Consider the following 9,666-nt stretch of genomic DNA (forward strand, 5'->3'; position numbering starts at 1 on the left):
CTACGCCCGCTGCAAAGATTGCTGTAGCCTCTTTCCTGTTCTCCTTTCTTCCTCAGGAAGCAGATTTATTGCAGTACGAGTATATCTCATAAGTCTTAAAAGGAGGTTATCGCTTCTGTTGCTGTGTGGATTACACCGACTTGTGCACCAAGTGAAGAAAACTTTCCATGATCATTATCCCAAAAAAGTAATAAACTCAGGATAACAAATGAAAGCAAAGGAGTGCGGCTTATTTCGGTTGGGATCCTTCGGGGTCTCTTTTCCGGATGCAGCTCACATCAGTCGACGAACTCCTATGTATATATATTTACTGCAAAGTGATTAAAAGTGGCAGCTGTAAAGAGATTCCTACACACTTTGAAACAGGTTCTTAAGGATGTGACCCGAATGTTCTACTAACAAAATATATGCAGACTTACTGCGAACGAGCACAAAGTAATGTTTGAAGGATATTCCAGACCACCATCGACCAAATCAGAAGAATATAAAACAGTCAGAAACGAACATCTCTTTACAAAGAACTCAGTCACAATCTCGTGACAACAGTCCCTCAGGAAAATTCCTTTTGAAATGGTGCGAACAAAGAAGCGCCTCATTCCAATGTTATCTCAACGTCAACAAAGTGTCCAAAGAGAGGTAAGAGAGGCTGTCAGAGGTGCAGACACTCTGCTTATTCTCAGTGTTTTATCAACTGGATGTGTCAGCATCAATGAAAACAAACAGGTGAATCATCCAAAACATCCTCATCAGATGACTCAACGGATTATACCCAGTCACACAAATGACCGAACAGACTATAGCCAGTCACACAACAGATGACACAACATATCATGACCAGTCACCCAACACACACTGCCCAGCAACACAACAGATGACACAACATACTGTGACCAGTGAACCAACACACACTGCCCAGCAACACAACAGATGACACAACATACTGTGACCAGTCAATCAACACACACTTCCCAGCAACACAACAGATGACACAACATACTGTGACCAGTCACCCAACACACACTGCCCAGCAACACAACAGATGACACAACATACTGTGACCAGTGAACCAACACACACTGCCCAGCAACACAACAGATGACACAACATACTGTGACCAGTGAACCAACACACACTGCCCAGCAACACAACAGATGACACAACATACTGTGACCAGTGAATCAACACTGCCCAGCAACACAAATGACACAACATACTGTGACCAGTCAACCAACACGCTCTGCCCAGCAACACAACAGATGACACAGCATAGTGTGACCAGTCAACCAACACACTGCCCAGCAAGACAACAGATGACACAATATACTGTGACCAGCCAACCAACACACACTGCCCAGCAACACAACAGATGACACAACATACTGTGACCAGTGAATCAACACTGCCCAGCAACACAAATGACACAACATACTGTGACCAGTCAACCAACACGCTCTGCCCAGCAACAAAACAGATGACACAGCATAGTGTGACCAGTCAACCAACACACACTGCCCAGCAAGACAACAGATGACACAATATACTGTGACCAGTCAACCAACACACACTGCCCAGCGACACAACATACTGTGACCAATCAACCAACATACACTGTCCAGCAACACAACATATTGTGACCAATCAACACTGCCCAGCAACACAACAGATAACACAACATACAGTGACCAGTCAACCAACACTGCCCAGCAACACAACAGATGACACAACATACAGTGACCAGTCAACCAACATACACTGTCCAGCAACACAACAGATGACACAACATACAGTGACCAGTCAACCAACACACACTGCCCAGCAACACAATAGATGACACAACATACAGTGACCAGTCAACCAACACTGCCCAGCAACACAACAGATGACACAACATACTGTGGCCAGTCAACCAACACACACTGCCCAGGAACACAATGACACAACATACTGTGACCAGTCATCCAACACAGACTGCCCAGCAACACAACAGATAACACAACATACTGTGACCAGTCAACCAACACACACTGCCCAGCAACACAACAGATGACACAACATACTGTGACCAGTCAACCAACACACACTGCCCATCAACACAATAGATGACACAACATACAGTGACCAGTCAACCAACACACATTGCCCACCAACACAACAGATGACACAACATACTGTGACCAGTCAACCAACACACATTGCCCAGCAACACAACAGATGACACAACATACTGTGACCAGTCAACCAACACACATTGCCCAGCAACACAACAGATGACACAACATACTGTAACCAGTCAACCAACACACATTGCCCAGCAACACAACAGATAACACAACATACTGTGACCAGTCAACCAATATACATTGCCCAGCAACAAAACAGATGACACAACATACTGTGACCAGTCAACCAACACACACTGCTCACCCACACAACCATTACTAACCTCGGGTACATTTATTCATCACCCGTACCTGGAGTTTATCTGTAGGGGGTTTCGGGGGTCAACGCCCCCGCGGCCCGGTCTGAGACCAGGCCTCATTGTGGATCAGGGTCTGATTAACCAGGCTGGTATTACTGGCCGCACGCAAGCTGACCTACGAACCACAGCCCGGTTGGTCAGGTACTAACCTTAGCTGCCTGTCCAGTACCTTCTTGAAGACAGCCAGGGGTCTATTGGTAATCCCCCTTATGTATGCTGGGAGGCAATTGAACAGTCTTGGGCCCCACACACTTATTGTGTTGTCTCTCAGTGTACTCGTGGCGCCCCTGCTTTTCATCGGGGGAATGTTGCATCTCCTGCTGAGTCTTTTGCTTTCATAGGGAGTGATTTTCGTGTTCAGGTTTGGTGCCAATCCCTCCAGGACCTTCCAAGTGTATATTATCATGTATCTCTCTCACCTGCGTTCGAGGGAATACAGATGAAGGACCTTCAACCGTTCCCAGTAGTTTAGGTGCCTTATCGTACTTATGTGTGCCGTGAAAGTTCTTTGTACACTCTCCAGGTCTGCAATGTCGCCAACAACAGTAGAACATCATTCAAATTCAAAACACTCAAGCCATATACGGAACACTGGACATGTCCAAGCTTTTAGTTAGGAAACCTCGAAACAGTTATGTTTCATCTAATAAATCAGTCATGAATTCTTGACCCATAGCAATATTAAGACGGCGAGTGCGTTCAATTCCTTCAATCTCCTTCCAGCGAAAGAGTTTCTTCTATTCACTAGTTCATATGATACCCTTAAATATCTTGTGTCATATTCATATCTCTTCTGGATCTTCGTCCCTCTCGTGATGTTAGGCTTAACTCAACCTATCTTCATTGAGGATGCTAATGTTATTATTTTGGCGCATTACGGTTTTAGTAAATCTCGTGTCAGGTCCAAGAGCCTTGTGTCAGATCCTAGTCTCATGTTACGTCTCAGAATCTCGTGTTGGGACCCTGAATTTTTTCTTAGGACTCAGAACTTCCTGCTACGTCCCACAACCTCGTGTTAGGCCTCAAAATCTCTTGTTACGTCCCTGAACCTTCGTGTTACCTCACAGAACTTCGTGTTATGTCCCAGAACCTCGTGGTAGGCACCAGAATCTCGTACCAGAACTCTTTTAGGTACCAGAGCAGCAAGTCAGGTATATGAGCCTCGTGTCAGGGCCCAGTGACTCGTGTCTAATCTCACAACCTCGTGTCTGGGCCTAGAGCCTCACGTCTGGTTTCAAAGCATAGAGGCTAGGTGTGTGGGAGCCGCGTGAAGGGTAGAAGAGGCAGGCAGCAAGCTGCACTACCTGAGTGTCAAGAGAGAAGAGGCGAGTGTGTGAGAGAGAGCATCTTTTCTCTTCTCCTGGGGCATTAACAAAGGCCGGCGTGACTTGCAGTCCAGAGAAGTGATGGAGTAAGGTAAACACAGCACACCTTCCTTCTCCTGCTGATGCAGGAGAAACCACAGCTAGGTGTACCCACCTAGTTGTGGTTTCAGGGGTCGACTCACAGCTCCTGGCCCCGCCTCTTCATTGATCGCTACTAGGTCACTATCCCTGTTCCATGAGCTTTATTATACCTCTACTACTTCACTTTCTAGATTATTCCATTTCCTGACAATTCTGTGACTGAAGAAATATTTTCTAACATCCCTGTGATTCATCTGAATCTTCAACTTCCAATTGTGACCCCTTGTTGCTGTGTCCCATCTCTGGAATATCCTGTCTCTGTCCACCTTGTCGATTCCTCTCAGTATTTTATATGTCGTTATCATATCCCCCCTATCTCTCCTGTCCTCCAGTCTCGTCAGGTCGATTTCCCTTAACCTCTGCTCGTAGGACATACCCCTTAGCTCCGGTACTAGTCTTGTTGCAAACCTTAGCATTTTCTCTAATTTCCTTGCGTGATTGGCTAAGTGTGGGTTCCAAATTGGTGGTGCATACTCCAATATAGGCCTGATGTACAGGGTGTACAGGGTCCTGAACGATTCCTTATTGAGAAGTCGGAATGCTATTCTTAGGTTTGCTAGGCGCCCACATGCTGCAGCACTTATTAGGCTGATGATCGCCTCAGATGTGCCTGATGTTATACTCATCCCAAGATCCTTTTCCTTGAGTGAGTTTGTAGTCTCTGGCCCGCTAGACTGTACTCCGTCTGCGGTCTTCTTTGCCCTTCCCCGATCTTCATGCTTTGCACTTGGTGGGGTTGAACTCCAGAAGCCAGTTTCTGGCTCAGCCCTGCAGCCTGTTCAGATCCCGTTGTAGTTCTGCCTGGTCCTCATCCGACTGAATTCTTCTCAATAAATTCACATCAGAAACAGCACCGGTCCTAAGACTGACCCCTGTGGAACCCCGCTCGTCACAGGAGCCCACTCTAACACTCTGACACCTCGTCACGTACCTTGACTCGCTGATGTCTTCCCGACAGGTATTCCCTGATTCATTGCAGTGCCTTCCCTGTTATATCCGCCTGGTTCTCCAGCTTTTGCACCAATCTCTTGTGTGAAACTGTGTCAAAAGCCTTCTTACAGTCCAAGATAACGCAATCTACTCACCCCTCTCTCTCTCCTGTCTTACTGCTGTCACCCTGTCACAGAACTCCAGTAGGTTTGTGACACAGGATTTCACGTCCCTGAAACCGTGCTGGTTGTCGTTAAGCTCATTCCTTTCTAGGTGCTCCACCACTCTTCTCCTGATAATCTTCTCCATGACTTTGCATACTATACATACTATACATTGTGGCAACGCTTCGCTCTCCAAGAGCCTTATCAAGCCGCTACGACTCGATAAAGTTGTAATGGCTTGATAAAGCTCATGGAGAGCGAAAGGTTGCCACAATAAAATGTCACATTAGCTGCACTTGTGCCCTTGTACTTTACATACTGTCACTCTCATAGGACCCATGAAGAGATGTTATCTGGCCCCATCGCCTCTGCGGTATCTAGCTTGCTCAGCAGCCTCTTCACTTCCTCCTCGTTTGTATGTATTATGTCCAATACTTGATAGTGTACACTACCTCTCCGTCTTTCTGGAGTTCTCTCTGTCTCCTCTGTGAATATTTCTTTAAATCTCATGTTGAGCCCCTCACATACTTCCCGGTCGTTTCTTGTGAGCTCCCCTCCTTCCTTTCTCAGCCTGATTACCTAGTCTTTGACTGTTCTTTTCCTCCTGATGTGGCTGTACAACAGCTTCGGGTCAGATTCTCATTCGCTGCTATGTCATTTTCGTATTGTCGTTGGGCCTCCCTTCTTACTTGTGCATATGCATTTCTGGCTCTGTGACCTTTGCCTTTTAAACTTCTTCCATTTTCTATCACACTTGGTTTTGGCTTCTCTACACCTTTGGGTGAACCAAGGGCTCATCCTGGCCTTCTCGTTATTTTTGTTACCCTTCGGTACAAACCTCTCCTCAGCTTCCTTGCATATTGTTGTCACATATTCCATCATCTCATTTACTGACCTCCCTGCCAGTTCTGTCCCACTGAACCTCGTGCACGAACTTCTTCATGCCTGTGTAGTCCCCTCTCTTGTAGTTTGGCTTCATTCGTCCTGCCCTTCCTGCTTCCCTCTCCACTTGTAACTCTATTGTGTGTGTGTGTGTGTGTGTGTGTGTACTCACCTAATTGTGGTTGCAGGGGTCGAGGCTCAGCTCCTGGCCCCGCCTCTTCACTGATCGCTACTGTGTGTGTGTGTGTGTGTGTGTGTGTGTGTGTGTGTGTGTGTGTGTGTGTGTGTGTGCGTGTGTACTCACCTATATGTGATTGCAGGGGTCGATTCACAGTTCCTGGCCCCGTCTTCGCTAGTCGCTACTAGGTCACGCTCTCTCCGCTCCAAGAGGGAGGAGAAAGTGGCAGTAAACGTTAATGAAAGTCGCTGGGAGGCAGAGAGACGGAGGAGACTAATGAACTTCTTGTAGTAATAAGAGACTGATGAAACCTGTGTCTGAGGGAGTGTTTACCTATTATTCTTCCCTGGCCACACTAACACTGACTCCAGGATGTGCCCCTGGTATGTTTGTACTCACCTTCCCAGTGGCTGGGTAGGCCATAGGACAAGGCTGAGTGTCCTGGTATGTTTGTAGTCATCTTCCAGGGGCTGGGCAAACCTCGGGTAAGGCTCGGATGCAAAAAAAAAAAAAAAATCCCTGTATCGTGATTGAGTCTCGTTTCCAGCGTCCTTTAGGCAAATCCTCATTCTAGCACCTGATTTGAACATTCATCTACTACAAAAAAAAATGAACATAGAAAAGCACTGCAGCTGTCCTACTGACATGCTACACAAGATCTTCTCATATCCAATTATTCCTACTCGTTTATTTTCAAAAGTACTCATGGTATTAGCTTTAGTGACGCTTCTAAGCAACTTTTCATATTCATCTACAATTCTACTGCCAAATCGGTCCATTCCTCACCAAGTGATTTCGACAGATTTTTCCATTCTTCATTCTCACTTGCCCATCGTCAGCCAGGTCATATGCAAGTCTACATACATCTCAGTCAGTAATATGTACACTTATCTGCTGAAGAGGGTCTCTGGGTGTATACAATATATCCAGATCTAGTTTATGTGTGATTCAACTACATGTATTTCAGTCACTACGCAATCCGAAAAAGGTATCTTAATATCCCATAAACCCAGCACCCTCTAGCTTAATTTAAACAAAAGGAGTAGTACAGGGTGCAGATACTTGTCAGCACTGAAGGTTTCAAGTCAGTCAGAAGAGGCATGCACAAATTATCCCATGTAAACTATCTCAATTGCTTCAGTAAAAATTGGCAAACTGGCACCTAGACAGTCCTTCTGGAGGATGTAGGTGCCAATTCGAAGCTTCCACTAAGAAAAACCAGCTTTCAAAATTTAAAGCCAATTAGAAGACGTATTTTCTAGTTATCACATACAGATTAATTTCCGAAAATACACCAGCACTAAGTTTGAAACAGCTCATAAATTATATTATCAAATTTTCGTCGTTGAAGGTTTGAAGCTGCCTGGATGAGGCAGCAAAGATTATCACATCAAAAGCAGTATTTCATATTTCCTGATTTCTTTAAAAAGAATGGCAAAAAATTACCTATAGTGCCCAAAATCAACAAAAACCTTTATCTAAATTAGATATATCAGAGTTTAAAGTTTAAAGTTAATCAGAAGAGCTATTCACCAGTTACAGCTCAGAAATCAATTTACTTAATAAAAATTACAAATTACAACTTGCATAACCCCCCAAAATTGTAATATTTGCTACCTCCGCATATGTTCTAACAAAGAGAAATATTCTTTTGTTCATGTTCAGTGACTTAACCGTCCACTGGACGTTACTGTAGTCCTATACTAATGTTATTAACGCGAAACATTACAGAAACTTCAAACACCAATCAATAAAAATATATGTAAATATACGTAAATACGGTAACTAAAAGTCAACAGACTAAATGTCGCTTACCATCTAAATTTCTTAAAATTTTGTTCGCGTTATTTAACGTACGAGTTTCCTCAATGAAAAGGACTGATAAAAATAATGTTTTATGCACTGATACGGTAATCTCAGCTCACTACATTCATAACTGGTTTGAAAGTCCGATTAAAGCCTTGCATTTTTTCCACAAAGGAGCGCCACTTGCTAAAAAAAATATTGCTTCGCTCATTCAGAAAATATGACTTAAGAGGCACGTACGTTTCCCTGTCTTCTAATAACATGTTCATTTTTCCACTATAATTACCTTGGATAATTATTATTACTATGAACAAAGCTCAGACCTCTGCAACACAATTGTCCACAAAGATTTGTTAAGTCATACCATGAATTAAGGAAAGAACTTAGAAAGGCAAAGCAAATGCGATAGTAATTATGGACAAGGTAGATTATAGTGGAAAAAATGAGCGTGTTATTAGAAGACGGGGGAAAATACATGGTTCTTAAGAACCAAAGAAGTGAATCATAAGAACATAAGAATGTAGGAACACTGCAGAAGGCCTACTGGCCCATACGAGGCAGGTCCTTATCAAAACGACATCTACCTAAAGCTACTCAAGAAATAACTCCAGTGAATCGTAACCACTGAAGACTGAACCTCACTCTGATGCATATAGTTATTATTTATACTCACTTTTAACTAACGTACAGTTATTATCCATAGTCAGTGTAACTAATGTAACAATTATTATTCTTGCTCATTGTAACTAAGGTAACACAGATGTTATCCTTATTCTAACTACTGCAATAATGTTATTATTCTTTCTGCAACTAAGGTAATAGTTATTTTTTCTGTAACTACAGTAGGGTAACACAGTTATTCTTTATGTAACTATGGTAACTTAGTTATTATACTCACTATAACTCAAGTAACAATTACTAGTCACACTGTAACTTAGGTAACACAGGTATTATCCTCACTGTAACTAAAGTAACAGGTATTAACTCACTACAACTTAAGTAACAGGTATTATCCTCATTGTAACTAAGGTAACACAGGTATTATCCTCACTGTAACTAAGTTATCATAGTTATTATCCTCACTGTAACTAAGGTATCATAGTTATTATCCTCACTGTAACTAAGGTATCATAGTTATTATCCTCACTGTAACTAAGATAACACAGGTATTATCCTCACTGTAACTAAGGTATCATAGTTATCCTCACTGTAACTAAGCTATCATAGTTATTATCCTCACTGTAACTAAGGTATCATAGTTATTATCCTCACTGTAACTAAGATAACACAGGTATTATCCTCACTGTAACTAAGGTATCATAGTTATCCTCACTGTAACTAAGCTATCATAGTTATTATCCTCACTGTAACTAAGGTAACACAGGTATTATCCTCACTAAGGTAACAAAGTTATTGTTCTTACTAACTTAGGTAACAAAGTTATTGTTCTCGTGTTCTCACAGCTGAACTGTTTCCAGTGATTAATAAAAGTGACAACATCGTTGCTGGAACATTCACTAATTATTAACCCACAGTTTTAGAGGAAATTTTAGACAACGTTTCTGTCCATTCTGGACCATTATCATGTCACAAAGTATTGTATAAAGTCGTCTACAATTTTTTTTCCATATTGTAGGGCAAGTGTATGTATTCGCTATGCAAAATATACAGATCAAGGAAGCTACACAATGCTGACTAGTGTCTCACTAATAGTGGTTCAGCTTACAATACACAAGACGGTTTTAATATGCAGTTAAGCAG

At 42.9% G+C, this 9,666-nt stretch overlaps 1 protein-coding gene across 6 annotated transcripts in view; it reads right to left on the reverse strand.

Moving 5' to 3' along the window:
* LOC128691561 (small G protein signaling modulator 2) overlaps nucleotides 1-9,666 on the reverse strand; it is a 652,393-nt gene that overhangs the window by 395,341 nt on the left and 247,386 nt on the right. The gene's annotated exons all lie outside the window — the stretch shown is intronic.

This window comes from Cherax quadricarinatus, chromosome 26 (genome assembly GCF_038502225.1).
Source record: "Cherax quadricarinatus isolate ZL_2023a chromosome 26, ASM3850222v1, whole genome shotgun sequence".
Lineage (NCBI taxonomy): Eukaryota > Metazoa > Arthropoda > Malacostraca > Decapoda > Parastacidae > Cherax > Cherax quadricarinatus.